The following is a 20,627-nucleotide window of genomic DNA, read 5'->3' as shown; positions in this document are numbered from 1 at the left end:
TCTGCATGGAGCTTCTTCATGCGTTTGACACCTATGTGACCAAGGCGGCAGTGCCACAAGTATGTGGGACTATCGTTATCAACTTTACATCTTTTGGTATTCACACTATGAATATGTGTAATATTACGTTCGAGATTCATTAAGAATAAACCATTGACCATCGGAGCATGACCATAAAACATATCTCTCATATAAATAGAACAACCATTATTCTCGGATTTAAATGAGTAGCCATCTCGTATTAAACGAGATCCTGACACAATGTTCATGCTCAAACTTGGCACTAAATAACAATTATTGAGGTTTATAACTAATCCCGTAGGTAAATGTAGAGGTAGCGTGCCGACGGCGATCACATCGACCTTGGAACCATTCCCGACGCGCATCGTCACCTCGTCCTTCGCCAGTCTCTGTTTATTCCGTAGCTCCTGTTGTGAGTTACAAATATGAGCAACGGCACCGGTATCAAATACCCAGGAGTTACTACGAGTACTGGTAAGGTACACATCAATTACATGTATATCAAATATACCTTTGGTTTTGCTGGCCTTCTTGTCCGCTAAGAATTTGGGGCAGTTCCGTTTCCAGTGACCCTTCCCTTTGCAATAAAAGCACTCCGTCTCAGGCTTGGGTCCATTCTTTGACTTCTTCCCGGCAGCTTGCTTGCCGGGCGTGGCAACTTCCTTGCCGTCCTTCTTGAAGTTCTTTTTACCCTTGCCCTTCTTGAACTTAGTGGTTTTATTCACCATCAACACTTGATGTTCCTTCTTGACTTCTACCTCTGCTGATTTCAGCATAGCAAATACTTCAGGAATGGTCTTTTCCATCCCCTGCATATTGAAGTTCATCACAAAGCTCTTGTAGCTTGGTGGAAGCGACTGGAGGATTCTGTCAATGACCGCGTCATCCGGGATATTAACTCCCAGCTGAGTCAAGCGGTTATGTAACCCAGACATAGTGAGTATGTGCTCACTGACAGAACTATTTTCCTCCATCTTACAGCTGAAGAACTTATCGGAGACTTCATATCTCTCGATCCGGGCATGAGCTTGAAAAACCATTTTCAGCTCTTCGAACATCTCATATGTTCCATGTCTCTCAAAACGCTTTTGGAGCCCCGGCTCTAAGCTGTAAAGCATGCCGCACTGAACGAGGGAGTAGTCATCAGCACATGTTTGCCAAGCGTTCATAACGTCTTGGTTCTGTGGGACGGGTGGATCACCTAGTGGTGCTTGTAGGACATATTCTTTCTTGGCGGCTATGAGGATGATCCTCAGGTTCCGGACCCAGTCCGTATAGTTGCTGCCATCGTCTTTCAGCTTGGTTTTCTCTAGGAACGCGTTGAAGTTGAGGACTACGTTGGCCATTTGATCTACAAGACATATTGTAAATATTTTAGACTAAGTTCATGATAATTAAGTTCATCTAATCAAATTATTCAATGAACTCCCACTCAGATTAGACATCCCTCTAGTTATCTAAGTGTTACACGATCCGAGTCGACTAGGCCGTGTCCGATCATCACGTGAGACGGACTAGTCATCGTCGGTGAACATCTTCATGTTGATCGTATCTTCCATACGACTCGTGTTCGACCTTTCGGTCTCTGTGTTCCGAGGCCATGTCTGTACATGCTAGGCTCGTCAAGTTAACCCTAAGTGTTTTGCATGTGTAAAATTGTCTTACACCCGTTGTATGTGAACGTAAGGATCTATCACACCCGATCAACACGTGGTGCTTAGAAACGACGAACTTTAGCAACGGTGCACAGTTAGGGGAGAACACTTCTTGAAATTGTGGTAAGGGATCATCTTATCTACTACCGTCGTTCTAAGTAAACAAGATGCAAAACATGATAAACATCACATGCAATCAAATAATAATAGTGACATGATATGGCCAATATCACACAGCTCCTTTGATCTCCATCTTGGGGCTCCATGATCATCCTGTCACCGGCATGACACCATGATCTCCATCATCATGATCTCCATCATTGTGTCTCCATGAAGTTGCTCGCCAACTATTACTTCTACTACTATGGCTAACGCGTTTAGCAATAAAGTAAAGTAATTTACATGGCGTTTGTCAATGACACGCAGGTCATACAAAAATAAAGACAACTCCTATGGCTCCTGCCGGTTGTCATACTCATCGACATGCAAGTCATGATACCTATTACAATAGCATGAACAACTCATACATCATATATAGATCATTCATCATTCATCACAACTTTGGCCATATCATATCACAAAGCACTTGTGCAAAAACAAGTTAGACGTCCTCTTATTGTTGTTGCAAGTTTTTACGTGGCTGAATTAGGGTTCTAGCAAGAACGTTTTCTTACCTACGTGAAAGCCACAATGTGATTTGTCAACTTCTATTTAACCTTCATAAGGACCCTTTTCATCGAATCCGCTCCAACTAAAGTAGGAGAGACAGACACCCGCCAGCCACCTTATGCAACTAGTGCATGTTTGTCGGTGGAACCGGTCTCACGTAAGCATACGTGTAAGGTTGGTCCGGGCCGCTTCATCCCACAATACCGTTGAAGCAAGATAAGACTAGTAGCGGCAAGAAAGTTGACAACATCTACGCCCACAACAAATTGTGTTCTACTCGCGCAAGAAGAACTACGCATAGACCTAGCTCATGATGCCACTGTTGGGGAACGTTGCAGAAAACAAAAAATTTCCTACGGTTTCACCAAGATCCATCTATGAGTTCATCTAGCAACGAGTGATCGGATGCATCTACATACCTTTGTAGATCGCGAGTGGAAGCGTTCAAAGAACGGGGATGATGTAGTCAAACACGACGTGATCCAGATCACCGGAGATCCTAGCACCGAACGGACGGCACCTCCGCGTTCAACACACGTACGGTCAGCGTAACGTCTCCTTCTTCTTGATCCAGCAAGGGGATAGGAGAGGTTGAGGAAGATGGCTCCAGCAGCAGCACGACGGCGTGGTGGTGATGGAGCTGCAGTACTCCGGCAGGGCTTCACTAAGCACTATGGAGGAGGAGGAGGTGTTGGAGAGGGAGAAGGAGGCAACCAAAGGCGTGTCCCAAGAGCCCTCCTTCCCCCACTATATATAGGAGGGCCAAGGGGGGGGCTTTGGACAAGACGTCGGCTTTGGAGCGCGCGAAGAAGGCGGCGGTGCAGGGGAAGGGGAAGAAGTCCGCTCGGGGCGGATCTTCCTCGAGGACTGCTCTGCCCAGGGATTGCATCCAGGGCGACTGGATGCCGTCGGTGATTCGGCAGGAAGATCTTGATGACATGGTCGAGGGGGAGTCATTCCCCATGAAGCTGCGCGTCTCCCGGGGAGAGAAGTCGAACCCCAACCTCGTGACGGTGAGTGCGTCCTCCTCGCCACCCATATCGATCGCGGATTTTCTCTACCTCCTCATCCTTTTTTCCGGAGCTTTTTGAACTTCTTCGGAGCGCAGCTCCATCAGTTCACTCCCAATTCCATCGTGTATCTTGCTGCTTTTGTTTCCTTGTGCGAAAGTTTCTTGGGCTGTCGCCCTCATTGGGGACTCTTTAAACACATCTTTACTTGCCGTTCCCAATCGGTAAAGAAAGCCAAGTCGAGTGACGAACGGACGCAAGTGATCTAGCTGTGCGGGGGCCTGGCGATCCAGATGAGGGGAAAAAGTTCTTTTCCGTCTATCACTTTTCCCGAGTCGGTCCGTGGTTGGCAGTAGACCTGGTTTTATTGCCAAGACCAGGTGACCCCAGGGCAGTCGACTGGGCTTCCCCCTTTCTCTCTGGACCAAGCTCAAAAACCTGCCTCTCTGAAAGTGCTGCCGGAGGAAAAGGCGCAAGTCAAGGTGCTGGTTGGTCGAGTGGTTCAGCTTGTTCGAGAGGGCGTGACCGGCATGGACTTGCTGGAGGTCTTCCTTCGGAGGCGCATCCAACCGCTTCAGGCCCGTGACCACCCGATGTGGCTGTACTCGGGTCTCGAAGACACCACTCGGATTCACCCGAAGGAGGTCACTGACGAGATGCTGGAAGGGTGGCTGTCGAGCATCACAGGGAACAAAGACAACCCCCGAGGAGCCAGGAGGGTTCCTCCGCTTGACAACACATATGAAGTGGACCAAGTCTGACCTTGTGCTCCCGACTGAGACATTGCTTTCTTCATTTGCTCTCTTTGAATCGGTCGACTGACTTTCGACTTGTCTGCTGTTCTCCAGGCAACTACAGAGATGTACTCGACACCCAATGGAGCACAGGAGCAGGCCGAGGAAGGGGAGGCGAGCGGAGGCGAAAGTGGAGACGATCAAGGAGAGTGGGAATGTGACGGCGAAGGAGAGGGAGATGACGACGTCGACTCCAGCGAAGAGGAGGAGGAGGAAGCTGAACCTCCCCGCTCGGAAAGGCGATCCAAGCTTACACACGACCCTGTGCGGGAACGTGGTAAGGCGACCGCTCCCGTTGGGCAGTCGTCGAAGCGCCCTCGGACCTCTTCTCCAGCGCCGACTGAAAAAGCTCCCAAGCACCCACGCGCGGCGCCGTCCAAGCCACCCAAAGCTCTGCCCAAGATGAAGATGACTGTCCCCACCATTTCTGGGTAATAATAGAACTTGTTTTCCTTTGTCGACCGTGGACAGATCCTTGGTCGATTCATTGAGCCAACTGACTATCTTTCGAAATCTACAGTGCTGCTACTTCTGAGATCTCTGCCAAGGACGATGATCAAGAGATGGAAGATGCTGTTACTTCCAACCCTGGTATGATTACTGATGTTCTGCCTTGAATCGACTGACGATTTCTTATAACTCTGGTCGATTGAATTTTTCTCGTAGCTCCTCCTCATGTTATTAACCTCCCTGACGACGACGACGAAGTGCCACCGAGAGTGAGGCGGAACAGGAAAGCATCGGCTGGCGAGACCCCACAATCTACTCCGGTGCCTGAGGCCGTAGCTCGAGACGGTGGTGATACCACTCGGGCTTCTGTGACTTTCGCCGTTCCTCTGACGAGTGTGCGGCCCTCGACGTCGACCGCAAATCCGCCTTCGCTCTTTGCCACACACCACGTCCCTGAGGACCAAGTAGGTGCAGCTAAGGAAGCTATACGCCAGGCAGGGATCATGATGGAGCAGGTCAAGGTGGTTCGAGAAGCCAGCCAAGCAGCTTATGACGCGAGTTCAGGTCTTCAGAGTAACGTCCAGGTCAGTCGATTCACTGCTTGTTCTGTTAGGGTATGCTGTCTAAAGAATCTCTTTTCCGAAGATCTTTAAATCTGTACACCCACTGGGTGTGTCTGTTAAGTCTTGGACGAGTGGGGGCACGCTTAGTGCACCCACTGGGTGTAGTCCCCGAGACTACGGTGGACTGCTGGCAGTCGACTGTAGTCTTTATATTGTGTTGCTGTAGTTGTACCTCTTCACTCGGTCTGGTCAGGCCATGTCGAATGAAACTATATCCGGTCGACTGCGGGCAGTCGATTTTTTTTTCAAAACCAGTGGGGGCACGCTGAGTGCACCCACTGGGTGTAGTCCCCGAGACTACTGTTGAATGTTTTTGATTCAGCTGTAGTCTTAGAAACACCATCTTTGTCTCTTGGTTACTCGGAAGCAACTTATCATGGACCTCTGTCGACTGATTTTTGCAGAAATCCTGTGAACTTGTGGCTCTCTACACTGAGTTGGAGAACAAACAGATCCAGCTCAACCTTGACTTGAAGCTTGCTCAACAGAACCTGCAGAAGGCGCAAGAAGAAGCAAAAGGTATGGCTGGTGAGGTTTCTCATTCTTGACGAGTGACTTTTCTTTCTTGCGCGTTCTTGATATTGAGCTCACTCGACGTTCTGTAGATAAGCTGGAGGAGGCTCTGAAGAAGAAGGATCAAGATCTTGCCGAAGCGCAGAAGGAGGCCTTGAGCAAAACGAAGCTTGCAGAAGAGAAACTGGCTTCGGTCGGAACTCTTGAACAGGAGAACTCCAGACTGAAAACTGCTCTCGAGACAGCTAATCAAGAGGTCAGCCGACTGAAGAACGACAAGATGGTTCTGCACGACAAGGCAGGTGAGCTGGCGGGGAAGAGGAACGATCTGGAGGTTTATCTCGGTGGACTCGCCAAGAAGCTGTTCGTCATGCTCGAAGGTAATTACTCCGACCCGAATGTCTTACAGTTACCAAGCCTGTGTAGGGCCACTGTCTTATTCTTGAATCGTGTTTGCAGAATTCTGCCAGAGCTTCAAAGAGGAGACTAGTCGAGTGGATCCAGGCTTGGACCCCGCCAATTCTCTCGTGAAGGACGAGGATGCTATGAACGTGCTCCGACTGGAGTCTCGTGTTACCAGTGTTGTTGACTATCTTGCTCGACTGAAGGTTGCAATGTCGCGGATTGACACATCACTCTAGCCTGGGACGACGCTTCAGAATGACCTCGAGTCTCTGATGGTTCGACTGAATGAAGTCCCGGGTCGAGTGGCGGAATGGAAGAAATCTTCTGCTAGATGTGGTGCTGATGTCGCTCTCTCTCTGGTCCGCGTCCATTGCAAGGAGGCGCGAGAAGAAAAGCTGGCCACCATCCAAGTTGCCAATACCAGGAAGCACAGCTTTCAAGACATCATGGAGACTTTCATCCCTGCTGCCACTCGTATTGCAGACGGGATCGACTTGGACGAGTTCGTCGCCCCTTCCAGTCCTCCGCCTGAGGAATGAAAAACTTTTATGCTTCACTTTAAATTTGCTTCGGAATGCCGAGTGGGTTTTGTAACCGTTAAACTCTGTCGAGCTGAGGGCTCGAGTACTTTGGTCTGAGGTCTGGGACCTTTAGGTCTTATCTGAACTTGATTTATCGTTGAATATCTTCATGGATGATCCGTCGAGTGGAACTCGAACTTCACTCGAAATAACTTTGTATTTGTGGTGCAGCTCCGAAGGAGAAGGTAGCAGTCGATTTGCACCTCATCGTCCTTGCGGATTGGGTTGCGTTCCGTACTTAGGCGAGCGCTGGGCTGCAGCTAAGCCCCCGAGTGGGAGGTTTGCTCTCCACTCGGTAGGATTTTTTCAAACTTAGGCGAGCACTGGGCTGTAGCTAAGCCCCCGAGTGGGAGGCTTGCTCTCCACTCGGTAGGATTTTTTCAAACTTAGGCGAGCACTGGGCTGCCGCTAAGCCCCCGAGTGGGAGGTTTGCTCTCCACTCGGTAGGATTTTTAAACTTAGGCGAGCACTGGGCTGCAGCTAAGCCCCCGAGTGGGAGGTTTGCTCTCCACTCGGTAGGATTTTTAAACTTAGGCGAGCACTGGGCTGCAGCTAAGCCCCCGAGTGGGAGGTTTGCTCTCCACTCGGTAGGATTTTTAAACTTAGGCGAGCACTGGGCTGCAGCTAAGCCCCCGAGTGGGAGGTTTGCTCTCCACTCGGTAGGATTTTTAAACTTAGGCGAGCACTGGGCTGCAGCTAAGCCCCCGAGTGGGAGGTTTGCTCTCCTCTCGGTAGGATTTTTAAACACTTAGGCGAGTACTGGACTGCAGCTAAGCCCCCGAGTGGGAGGTTTGCTCTCCACTCAGTAGGATTTTTAAACACTTAGGCGAGCACTGGGCTGCAGCTAAGCCTCCGAGTGGGAGGTTTGCTCTCCACTCGGTAGGATTTTTAAACTTAGGCGAGCACTGGGCTGCAGCTAAGCCCCCGAGTGGGAGGTTTGCTCTCCAGTCGGTAGGATTTTTAAACACTTAGGCGAGTACTGGACTGCAGCTAAGCCCCCGAGTGGGAGGTTTGCTCTCCACTCGGTAGGATTTTTAAACACTTAGGCGAGCACTGGGCTGCAGCTAAGCCTCCGAGTGGGAGGTTTGCTCTCCACTCGGTAGGATTGTTAAACACTTAGGCGAGCACTGGGCTGCAGCTAAGCCCCCGAGTGGGAGGTTTGCTCTCCACTCGGTAGGATTTTTAAACACTTAGGCGAGCACTGGGCTGCAGCTAAGCCCCCGAGTGGGAGTCTGGCTCACCACTCGGTAGGATTTTTTTTTTTACAAACTTAGGCGAAACGGATTCGCAGCTAAGTCACCCACTGGGGGATTTTGTATGCAAACAAAAGTGAATGCAATTATTGGAAAACTCTTGTCTTTGATAAAAATGAACTGCAGAAGTTTTTCTTATTACATCTCATCCGAGAGAGAACTCAAGTGTAAAAGGGGCGGAGCAGTTCCGCATTCCAAGCTCGTGGCTCGTTGATCTGGCGATCAACATTGTAGAGGTGATACGCTCCATTGTGGAGGACTCTGGTGACGATGAAGGGGCCTTCCCAAGTAGGAGCAAGCTTGTGTGGTTTCTGTTGATCCACTCGGAGGACCAAATCTCCTTCTTGGAAGGCTCGACTCTTCACATTTCTGGCGTGGAATCGACGCAAGTCTTGCTGATAAATGGTCGATCTGATCATAGCCATTTCCCTCTCTTCTTCTAGGAGGTCGACTGCGTCTTGCCGGGCTTGTTCTGCTTCATCTTCGGTATAAAGTTCGACTCGGGGTGCGTTGTGAAGTAGATCACTTGGCAGGACTGCTTCGGCTCCATAAACCAGAAAGAATGGAGTCCTTCCAGTCGACCGGTTCGGGGTGGTCCTTAATCCCCACAGGACTGACGGAAGCTCGTCGACCCAAGCACCTGCCGCGTGCTTGAGATCTCGCATGAGTCGAGGCTTTAGTCCTTTGAGAATCAGACCATTTGCTCTTTCAGCTTGTCCATTCGACTGGGGATGGGCGACCGATGCATAGTCGACTCGCGTGCCTTGCGAGGCGCAAAAGGCTCTGAACTTGTCCGAATCAAAGTTTGATCCATTGTCAGTGATGATGCTATGCGGGACTCCATATCTGAATGTTAACTCCCTAATGAAACTGATAGCAGTGCAGGCATCAAGATTCTTGATAGGTTTAGCTTCAATCCATTTGGTAAACTTGTCGACTGCCACAAGCACATGTGTGAAGCCGCTCCTGCCTGTTCTCAACGGGCCAACCATGTCCAGTCCCCAAACAGTGAAGGGTCAGACGAGTGGAATGGTCTTCAGGGCTGATGCAGGCTTGTGCGACATGTTGGAGTAGAACTGACACCCCTCACACTTGTCTACTATCTCCTTTGCCATTTCATTTGCTCTTGGCCAGTAAAATCCCGCTCGGTATGCTTTAGCCACAATGGTCTGAGAAGACGCATGGTGACCACAGGTCCCCGAGTGGATATCATCAAGGATTATCTGACCTTCTTCTGGTGTTATGCACTTCTGACCGATTCCAGTCGCGCTTTCTCTATACAACTGTCCCTTTATGACTGTGAAGGCCTTGGATTGACGGACGATCTGTCGAACCTCTTCCTCGTCCTTCGGGAGTTCTTTCCTTAGGATATACGCGATGTACGGTATCGTCCAGTCGAGAGTGATTGCCAAGACTTCCATGATTAGGTCGACCACAGCAGGAACTTCGACTTCAGTCGGATCTGTGGCACTTTTCGGCTGCGGGGCTTCTTCTGTAAAAGGATCTTCTTGGACTGACGGTGAGTGGATGTGCTCCAGGAACACGTTGCTGGGAATGGCTTCTCTCTTGGAGCCTATCTTTGCCAAATCGTCAACCGCTTGGTTTTTCAGTCAGGGGATGTGATGAAGCTCTAACCCCTCGAATTTCTTTTCTAACTTTCTCACTACGTTGCAATAACCAGTCATTGCCGGACTTCTGACGTTCCACTCCTTCATCACCTGATTAACCACCAAATCTGAGTCGCCATAGACCATGAGGCGACTGACGCCGAGTGAAATGGCCATGCGCAACCCATACAAAAGTGCTTCATATTCTGCTTCATTATTGGAGGAATCGAAGTGAATCTGGAGAACGTATCTGAGCTTATCTCCTCGGGGGGAGACTAATACTACCCCAGCACCGGAACCATTCAGCATCTTAGATCCATCGAAGAACATGGTCTAGTGCTTCGAGTGAATTTGAGTCGGAAGTTGCTATTCAATCCACTCGGCGACGAAATCTGCGATTGCTTGGGACTTGATAGCCTTCTTTGCTTCAAACTTGATATCTAGGGGAAGGAGTTCAATCGCCCACTTTGCCACTCGACCAGTTGCATCTCTGTTGTGCAGAATCTCTGACAATGGGGCGTCGCTGATGACTGTAATGGAGTGGTCAGAGAAGTAATGTGCAACCTTCTTCGTGGTCATATAAATCCCATATACAAGCTTCTGGTAATGAGGATATCTTTGTTTTGAAGGGGTCAAAACTTCAGACATATAATATACTGGGCGTTGAACTCTGAATGCCTTTCCTTCTTCTTCCCGCTCGACCGTAAGTACTGTACTGACAACTTGTCCCGTGGCTGCAATGTAAAGCAGCAGAGGCTCTTTACTGATTGGGGCAGCAATCACCGGCTGGGTGGAGAGCAGAGCTTTGAGCTCTGCGAATGCTGCATCAGCTTCTAGAGTCCACTCGAACTTGTCAGACTTCTTCATTAGTCGGTAAGAGGCAACGCCTTTTCACCGAGACGAGAAATGAATCGACTTAGAGCGGCCAAGCAACCTGTAAGCTTCTGGACATCGTGCACACGCACAGGACGCTTCATCCGGAGTATGGTACCAACTTTTTCAGGATTGGCGTCGATTCCCCGTTCGGAAACGAGAAAACCGAGTAACTTTCCACCTGGAACTCCGAATGTGCACTTTGATAGATTGAGTTTGACATCATACCTCCTGAGGTTGGCAAAGGTTTCAGCAAGGTCAGTCCGCAGGTCGGAACCTTTCCGTGACTTAACCACAATATCATCCATGTATGCCTCCACATTCCGACTGATTTGAGTGAGTAAACACTTCTGAATCATCCTCATGAACGTGGATCTGGCATTCTTGAGGCCGAATGGCATGGTGACATAACAGAAACATCCGAATGGAGTGATGAAAGCCGTTTTGATCTCGTCGGGTCCATACAGACGGATCTGATGGTACCCGGAATAGGCGTCTAGAAAAGACAATCGCTCGCACCCCGTGGTCGAGTCAACTATTTGGTCGATGCGAGGGAGAGGAAAATGATCTTTCGGGCAGGCCCGATTGATATGTTTAAAATCAATGCACATGCGAAGTGGCTTGTCCTTCTTGGGGACCATGACAACATTGGCGAGCCACTCGGAGTGGTAAATCTCTCGGATGAACTCCGCTGCTAAGAGCCGAGCCACCTCCTCGCCAATAGCTTTCCTCTTCTGGACGGCGGACCATCGAAGATGTTCTTTCACAGGCTTAAATTTTGGGTCGACTCGTAGACGGTGCTCAGCCAGCCCCCTAGGAACTCCAGGCATGTCAGAGGGCTTCCATGCGAAGATGTCCCAGTTCTCACGGAGGAACTGGATGAGCGCTTCTTCCTATTTGGGGTCGAGCGTCGTTGAGATGTGAGTCGGGGCAGCATTGGGGTCGGTCGGGTGAATGTGGACTGGCTTTGTTTCACCGGACGACTGAAAAGCTGATTCTGAAGCAGGCTTCTTGGCTCGTAGCAATTCACTCGGATCAGCAGTCTTCTGGTACTCTTGCAGCTCGACCACTGCCATCTGAGCATCAACGATCTTTGAGCCTTTCTTAAAACACTCTTCTGCTTTCTCCCGATTGCCTGTAACAGTGATCACACCTCTGGGGCCAGGCATCTTCAATTTGAGATACACATAACACGGTCGAGCCATGAAGCGTGCATAAGCTGGCCTGCCCAAAATAGCATGATAAGCACTTTGGAAGTCCACAACCTCGAATGTCAACTTTTCCTTGCGGTAATTCTTTGAATCACCGAAAACCACATCAAGAGCAATCTGGCCGAGTGATTCGGCTTTCTTCCCAGGAATGACTCCGTGGAAGCTCATGTTACTGGTACTGAGGCTGGACATCGGAATGCCCATCCCTTTCAATGTTTCTGCATACAGTATGTTCAGGCCGCTGCCACCATCCATCAGGACTTTGGTCAGTCGAGTGCCTTCGACAACTGGGTCAACCACCAAAGCTTTCCTCCCAGGGGTGGCAATGTGCGTAGGGTGATCGGACTGGTCGAATGTGATGGCAGTCTGAGACCACTTCAGATAACTGGGTGTTGCCGGAGCAACCATATTCACCTCACGGTTAATGACTTTCAGTCGACTTTTGCTTTCGACATCAGCAAAAATCATCAGGGTGGAATTGACTTGGGGGTATCCATCGTCACTATCCTCCTTGTCCTCAACTCTGTCCAACTCTTTTTCCTTATCTTTGGACTGCTTGCCCTGAAACTGCTGGATCAGGAGCCGGCACTGTCGAGTGGTATGCTTTGGGTAAATAAGTTTACCCTCTTCATCTTTCTTGGTATGGACGTGACATGGAAGATCCAAAACATCATTTCCATCTTGATCTTTAACTTTCTTGGGGTTCCAGGGCCCCTTGGGTTTTCCCTTGAACTTTTCCTGGGTTACGGCCAGGGCCTCCCCAGGGGCGGCTGGCTCGGCCTTCCGCTTCTGTTTCCGACTGGAATTTCCTCCGGTTTCTTAGGCGACTGCCTTGTGCTTGCCACTCCGGAGTCGATCTTCGTCTTCACCACTAGCGTATTTGGTGGCAATCTCCATCATCCGATTCAGAGACATCTCTCCAGTTCGACCGAACTTCAGATTCAATTCTCTATACTTTTAAAGGCACAAACTGCTTGATGATCTGGTACATTCTCAACTGTGTGATGCAATGTGATCCACCTCTGGATGTAATCCCTCAGAGTTTCGTTCGGTTTCTGCATGCAAGACCGCAATTCTGTAAGGCCTGCAAGTCGCTTGCATGTTCCTTCAAAGGTTGTGACAAACACTCGGGAGAGGTCCTCCCAAGTGTAGATGCTGCTCGGTGCTAACTGATTCAGCCACGCTCTGGCTGAGCCCTCTAACATGAGAGGCAAATGCTTCATAGCCACCTCATCATTGCCACCGCCAATCTGGACAGCCACTCGGTAATCTTCGAGCTAAGTGTCAAGCTTAGACTCACCGATGAACTTGCTGACTCCAGTCGCCAACTTGAAGTTGGGAGGAATCACTGCGGCTCTGATGGCTTGACTGAAACACTCTGGCCCTGAAACATGTACTATGCTGCTGGCAGGCGCATCTCTGTCGTGGCCTTCTCGGTGAGCTCTGTTCCTGTCAACCAAACCTTGAACGAGGATGGATCTCGCATCAAAGCATGGGTCCCTGGGGTCGACTGGAATCCTCCGCCCAACACTATGAGGGCGTCTGTCATCCCGCTGTCGAGGCGCATATGACCCACTCCTCGGGGGAGGGGTTGGCACTCGACGTCGATCGTCACGATCGAATCGGTGATCATACTGCTCATTTCTTCTGTACTGATCGTGCCGTTCTCCACGTCCCTCACACCTCGGGGGCGATCTTAGGCTGTGAGCCGACTGGACTGTTTCCGTTGCAACGGATCGACTGTGGATCCTATTCCGCGACTGAGAAACAGCGGAATTCTGGTTTCCCGCTGCCCGGAGCAACGCTCTGATTTGCAACAAGCCCCTGCCAGCCTCTGACTGGGAGGGCTGAATCGATTCTGCTATACGGGCCGCGGCTGCCAAATTCTGAACTGGGGTTCGATATACCTGCGTAGGCGGGAAGAGCTGACGTCGACTGGACTCGGGAGCTCGCTGACGCGCTTGCTCGTCGAGTATTCGCTGGAGATTCTCCAGTCGAGTGCGCTCGGCCAAGTTAGCCAAGCGCGCGTCCTCCAAGGCCCGGGCCTCGGGGGTTTCTCCGACGATAGGAGTGTGGAGTGCGTCCATGTTTCGGCGGCGAAGCTCCTCTCGCTGCAATGACGTGAGAGGTTCGGGGAGATACTCATCGTGGGGATGCGACGGGTCGCCCCACCCGTGCCTCCATCGGTGCGAGGGAAACCGGGAGGACTGTGTGTTCCATCGACCACCAGGACCTCAGCCGCTGGGTCGCTGCTGTTGCACTCGGATGCGGTCTCCGCGGAGCTAGTCGACAAGTCGAACAGGCCGTAGAGGGATTCGTCGGGCTCGACTGCCGCGACTTGTGGGGCGGTCAACTGGCGAGCCACGGCATGCCTCACCCACCTCTGAAGTCTCGACCGACCGGAACGCTTGCGCCGGTGGGAGACAGGGCGGGAAGAAGACACGGGAGCCAACCGATACTGGGTCGAAGGCTGCCGTAGGAGGACGCCACAAACACATGCACGGAAGTGCGTCGCACCGCGGACGGGGAGCGTGTCGATGTCGAGTGGAGCCTCCTGAAGCCAAGCGGAGTCGTCGGCGGTGAACGTGAGCGCGCCGAGACGGATCTCGCGGCCCTCCACCAAAACTCCGCACGAAACCATGATCAAAGGGATCGGAAAAATCGCAACTTCTCCAACTAGGCGCTAAGACTCCTAGCCCCACGGTGGGCGCCAACTGTCGTGGTTCTAACTCTGACAGTGATGTAGGGGGGTATGTATGGAGAGGCTAGATCTCAGCTATGGAGAAGTTGTAAGCACACTAGGATGTACGAGTTCAGGCCCTTCGCGGATGAAGTAACAGCCCTACGTCTCGGTGCCCGGAGGCGGTCGATTGGATTATGGGTGTGTGAATAACAGGGGTGCGAACCCTTGACACTGAGGAGGGGGTGGCTTATATAGAGTTCGCCAGCCCTCTCTCGCCCTCAGTAATGCAGGGTTAAAATACATTAAGACCGGGCGTTACTGGTAACGTCCCTAATAAAGTGCTATGATGACCATAAAGACTACTTAATGGCCGACCGTTTGCCTGCGGAGTGACTTTAGATCTCCTAGCAGTCGAGTGGTTGGCTTCGTGGTCGAGTGATAGCTTCCTGGTCGAGTGTCTTGAATCCGTCGAGTGGGATACCTTCAAGTCGATTGAAAGGTGACTTCTGCTAGGGATGTCCTTGGGTAGGGCTCTTAGGACAGGTCCATGCCCCTACCCTAGGTACATAGCTTCATCAGGCGCCGCCCCCCCTCCTAGTCAAATTCAGACTCCTCAAGGGGGAGGGGGCGCGGCCAGCCCTAAGGCCCCCTCCTCTCTCTCTCACACACAAGGCCCATGTTGGCCCATTAGTTCCCCCGGGGGTTCCGATAACCCCCCGGCACTCCGATAATTTTCCGGTGACCCCCGGAATTCATCCGGTGTCCGAATATAGTCATTCAATATATCAATGTTTATGTCTCGACCATTTCGAGACTCCTCGTCATGTCCGTGATCACATTCGGGACTCCGAACTACCTTCGGTATATCAAAACACATAAACTCATAATACCGATCGTCACCGAAGTTAAGCGTGCGGACCCTACGGGTTGGAGAACTATGTAGACATGACCGAGACTCATCTCCGGCCAATAACCAATAGCGGAACCTGGATTTTCATATTGGCTCCCACATATTCTACGAAGATCTTTATCGGTCAAACCGCATAACAACATACGTTGTTCTCTTTGTCATCGGTATGTTACTTGCCCGAGATTCGATCGTCGGTATCTCAATACCTAGTTTAATCTCGTTACCGGCAAACCTCTTTACTCGTTCCGTAATGCATCATCCCGCAACTAACTCATTAGTCACATTGCTTGCAAGGCTTATAGTGATGTGCATTGCCGAGAGGGCCCAGAGATACCTCTCCGACAATCGGAGTGACAAATTCTAATCTCGTTCTATGCCAACTCAACAAACACCATCGGAGACACCTGTAGAGCACCTTTATAATCACCCAGTCACGTTGTGACGTTTGGTAGCACACAAAGTGTTCCTCTGGTATTCGGGAGTTGCATAATCTCACAGTCATAGGAACATGTATAAGTCATGAAGAAAGCAATAGCAATTATACTAAACGATCAAGTGGTAAGCTAACAGAATGGGTCAAGTCAATCACATTATTCTCTAATGATGTGATCCCGTTAATCAAATGACAACTCATGTCTATGGCTAGAAAACTTAACCATCTTTGATTCAACGAGCTAGTCAAGTAGAGGCATACTAGTAACACTCTGTTTGTCTATGTATTCACACATGTACTAAATTTCCGGTTAATACAATTCTAGATTGAATAATAAACATTTATCATGATATAAGAAAATATAAATAACAACTTTATTATTGCCTCTAGGGCATATTTCCTTCACATAGTAACGTGGAACGACGAACATTGAGTTCATCTGATTGTTCAACTGGACAAACTAAGAGTGACTGTTGTTGAGACCGAGAGTGATTGTTGCAGATGATTATTCAACTGGGCGAACTGAGCGTTCTTATTTCTGGTGGTTATTCAATTGTTTAAAATACAACAACAATAATCAGCGAAACACCATAGGCCGATATTTATCAAGAGGGGGAAAGGAGAGGTTACAAGAAGAAACCCGGCAAAGTGAATGGAGAGGTACAGAGCCAACCACGCTCATTGAAGATTGTCAGCGCTAAATATGAACCACTAAAAATTCGCACCTTGCATGTTATATTAGCATGAATTTGCACCAGTTCACTATTTACATGCTACATTTGTTCTGCCAAATATGCCGCCCTGCGTCCACAAAAACCCTCTGCTAGTGAATTTCTGCGATGATCAGGTGTACACTGCACAAATTGAACATATAAATCATGCTAGGCAACCCGCCTCTCTAGAGGGACGAGACTTGCCTGCTCCCTCGTCGTGTGCCCATCCGTGCTCCCGTCTACGTGGCTTGATTTGATTGGAGCAAAATAAGGTCCGGCCCCATCCCTTAAAATCAGGGGGGAGATGATTAGATTAGAAAGAAAAAAGGAAAAAAGACAGCCGTAGGATTAAGTGGGAGCACAGATGGGAGCACGGGGAGGGAGCAGGCAAGCCGGATCCCTCTAGAGCAACTGCGTCGTGCAACAGTAGCGTTTTACGGCGCTGTCAATAATCCAACCATCTGTTTTCTCGCACGTTATTGTTTCGTGCTCCAGTGGATGACAGGTGGGTCTTCTTTGCCCACGGGCCCAGCGTGGTGGTGCGTCTCGCGTGTGGCCTGCGTGAAAAAAGAAAGACTCTGCAGCGACCGTGGGGGTTCCCACGGTGAAACCCTACACCAATCGCTCGCGTCACCTTCTCCAATGTTCTCCGCCGCCACTACGCCGTCTCGTCCTCCCCCTACACTTCTCTCCTCCTGAAGCCCCAGCACATGGTCGTCGTCAGCGCCGCCGCTTGTGTCGTTCTTCCCCCAGCGCATCCCGCAGCCTCCTGCAGGACGATGCCTCGCCATCTTCCATCAGCCAGCGCTGTGGGCCGTGGTTCTGGACCGGTCACAGGTCGCTGCCGAGGAGGACCGCGGGGGGAGAAGGAGCAGAGGAGGACGGCACTGGGGGGAAGAAGCAGCGAGACCGGAGGCCCAGACGGCGCTTGTGTCATGTGTCGGACGCTGCTCGTCGGCCCTCGTCGAGGTCCTCAATCTAGGTTGCCCATCTTCATCTCGCCATCTTCTTCCTTTGAATTTTACCTTAGTTTTTTGATGATCTAATTTCAATTGTTCGTTTACTGTTTCTCTAAGCATGACTTGTGAAGATATGAGACAGAAAAGAACAGGAAGAATTTAGACGAAGAATTGGGTCATGGGGAACAAGGTGAATTCTCTTTCTCCCTCTCTCTCCCCCACGTTTGTTCCTACAGTTTGATTTTGATGTTATGGTTGATTCTATCCCTTCTTAGATTAAACTTCTCTGAACCATCTAAATCCCATTTGTTCAATGACTCTGAGTTTGCCACTCCTTGTCTCATATCCTGATTGCTTCAACAGAATTTATTTCCTCGGTTAGTTGCTGGGTCATCTATGTCGTTGACTATCAAGGTTATGTTACTTCCCACTCCCTTTTTTGGTTTCTTCCTGTTGGAAGTGATGTGGCCTGAATCTTTCTTTGTCACCCTTTGGATATGTGTTCTTATGAAAGTTAGCGATTGGAGTTTCTCTGTTATGTCAGTACATGTTGCTGCTTTCAGCCTGTTTAATTATTTTATACGGAACACGTTGGCGTTATTATGGAGAAGAGGCATATATATGATTCTTTGCGTATTTCCAGTGCCGTGACTGGAGAGGTATCCTTCTCTCTGTTCCAAATCTGATTCTTTGTGTCTTGGGTTTGCATATGCTTGCGATTACCTACTCTGTTTGAATGCCATATGTATATGCATTGGTAGAGGTAAAATATAAATCCAGAGAAGATAAAAAGGAAAGGACAGAGGATGCCCAGGAAAATGATGCTTGGATGGTTACAGTTGCAGGTTAGCTATTGCGAAAATTGATTGTTCCTCTCCTATTTAGTGAAATATGTATGGGCTCATTTATGTACGGTGGTTAGGACCAGCAACTTGATTAGGTGTAGTCTACTTTAACTGACACATCTTTAAACTAAACCGAACAAATCCATTTTAGTTCTTCTATTTCTGAACTTATGTTTCTATGGTTTCATGGGTTCGGTTTGTGTTGCACATTTATGTGTCAACGACGACTATCAAACAAGAAAATTGATCGCCAGCTATAGCCTACGCCTGACCTCTGTCACGGAAAATCTTAGAGCAGAAAGTGATAGGCTTATTTTTCAGTTAGAAAGATATGTATACTGTAGCATCATATATTCAGGTAATCACTTGTATTTTTCTTGCCAGGTTCATGTTTTATACATCTTGTATACACCCACATAAACTAAAGTTTGTAGTGTCAGCAGTAAACAGGGGCACAACTAAGTAATATGGGTAGAAAAGTAAGAGCTTATGAAAAGAATAGTATCTCTATTGCAGATGTGTGAGAGCACCCCCATTATCATGCAAATAGTACCAGGTTCAGAGCCTTGATTATGGCGGCTATAAACACAAAATAATCCATCTAATTGGATTTAGTATAAAAACCACATTCCGGCGGAAATTACTCCAATTATAATTCTAGCTGCAGCATATATCTAATTTGTCCCAGATTGAAAATCTCAATTTTTAATCTCTGAAATACAGTACGCACTTGTCCGTGTTGTTGCTCTGTACAGGACTTGCTTGTATGCATTCCTAAATAGTGTACAGGTGGGAGTTAAACTGAAGCTTGCTGGTTGTGACGTGTCAGCCATAAACTTGCATTATGACCATTGTTTATCCGGTGAGTGCCTAAAATTCAGTACCACAATTTAGGATTACAGTTGACCCTTTTTGTAGAGAAACATGGGTACTTTAGTGGCATATATATATATATTCAGATTTAGGCCTTTTCGCCATAGCAGGCTGTAGCAAAGGCTAAATCATGGTCAATAAAGCCTATGTACAGATACATGTTACTTACATCCACACATGTGCCTTTGGTTGTATCTGAGCAAGTTTAAATATATAATTCTCCGAAAGTATACAATTTCCTTTACTCCTAACCTCATAGAACATTTCTGAACCTAGCCTATGTATATATATATATATATATATATATATATATATATATATATATATATATATAAGTGTTTCCTTACATATCTGATTGAATTCTTAAATCATAGACGAAGAGCCTTCTGTCATTTATTATGGACGAGTTAATATTTAAGAAATAATACAAACTCTTAGGTGTGGCCACTAGCAATGCAGTTTCATCTAAAGTGGTAAATGATGCCTTTGTATTCAAATTAAATAGTTCCTGATAATGAAGAAACCGAAGCAACTTGGTTTATCTATGTTCCTTTTTTTAATCTTCGTAGATGGAATGCGTTCCTACAAGAATAACACATGTTTGATTTTAGCAGGCTCAAAAACAGAGGCTGTTCCGTCTTCTCCTAATCCAGACAAGCTGGCCCCTCTTCATTGGTGCCCGTAGTAAATTCAAATTTGGTAGTGACACTGCATGCCTAAAACTCTCCTGTAGGTTGGTTCATTGATTTAGATTGGTATAATTGTCCAAGAAGCCAATTAATTGATTTGGAATCTATATATTGTGGTGCATTATCTAAGCTTGCACTGTTAGCGTCGTTTAAAAATATCTCTTGCTTTTAAAATAGTATTAGTAAAATGGCTAAAGCGCACATGAGAGTCTAAATCAGTTTAAATCATAACAGTCTGATGTTTTCTTCAAAGAATTTTGTGGTTGCATAAATAAATCGCGAGGAAGATCTGGATGCAAGCACCCATCTTTCATGAGAGAGACCTAAGTTGTACATTTGAATTCTTCTCTGTTTATACTCTGCCAAGTTATCTCAAGCATATGATTTTACTTTGGTACAGGTTGATTATATTACTGGATGCATATGCATAAATCAGAGGATAAGCAGCGGAAGGACAAGTTGTATTTTTCGAGATGTTCTCTTCTTCTTTATTTTACATGTTAAAGCATGGACCTTCTTGCTCAGGTTTCAGATTTCTCAATCCATAATGCAAAACATAATTTTGTTCGCACGAGCTCACATTTTGGTAGTTGCAAAACATAAACCATGATACTTTCGGGTTTCAGATTTTGTATGCTGAACCATGATGCTAGGCTGAATAATTTACTATCTTTTGTTCGCACGAGCTCACATTTTGGTAGTTGCAAAACATAAGCCGTGATGCTTTCTTGCCGCTGTTGTCTCTAATTAATGGCATTGTGAGAGACTGTAATTAATTTAAGGTTCTTCTGTTTAAATAAAACAGGCTTTGGTAACTGCATAAGTTTAACCATGATGCTTTATTTTTTTAGGGAAAA

Source organism: Triticum urartu, chromosome 7A (genome assembly GCF_056163025.1).
Source record: "Triticum urartu cultivar PI428250 chromosome 7A, HENAU_Tu73, whole genome shotgun sequence".
Taxonomy (NCBI): Eukaryota; Viridiplantae; Streptophyta; class Magnoliopsida; order Poales; family Poaceae; genus Triticum; species Triticum urartu.
Note: the sequence above shows the minus strand (reverse complement) of the source record.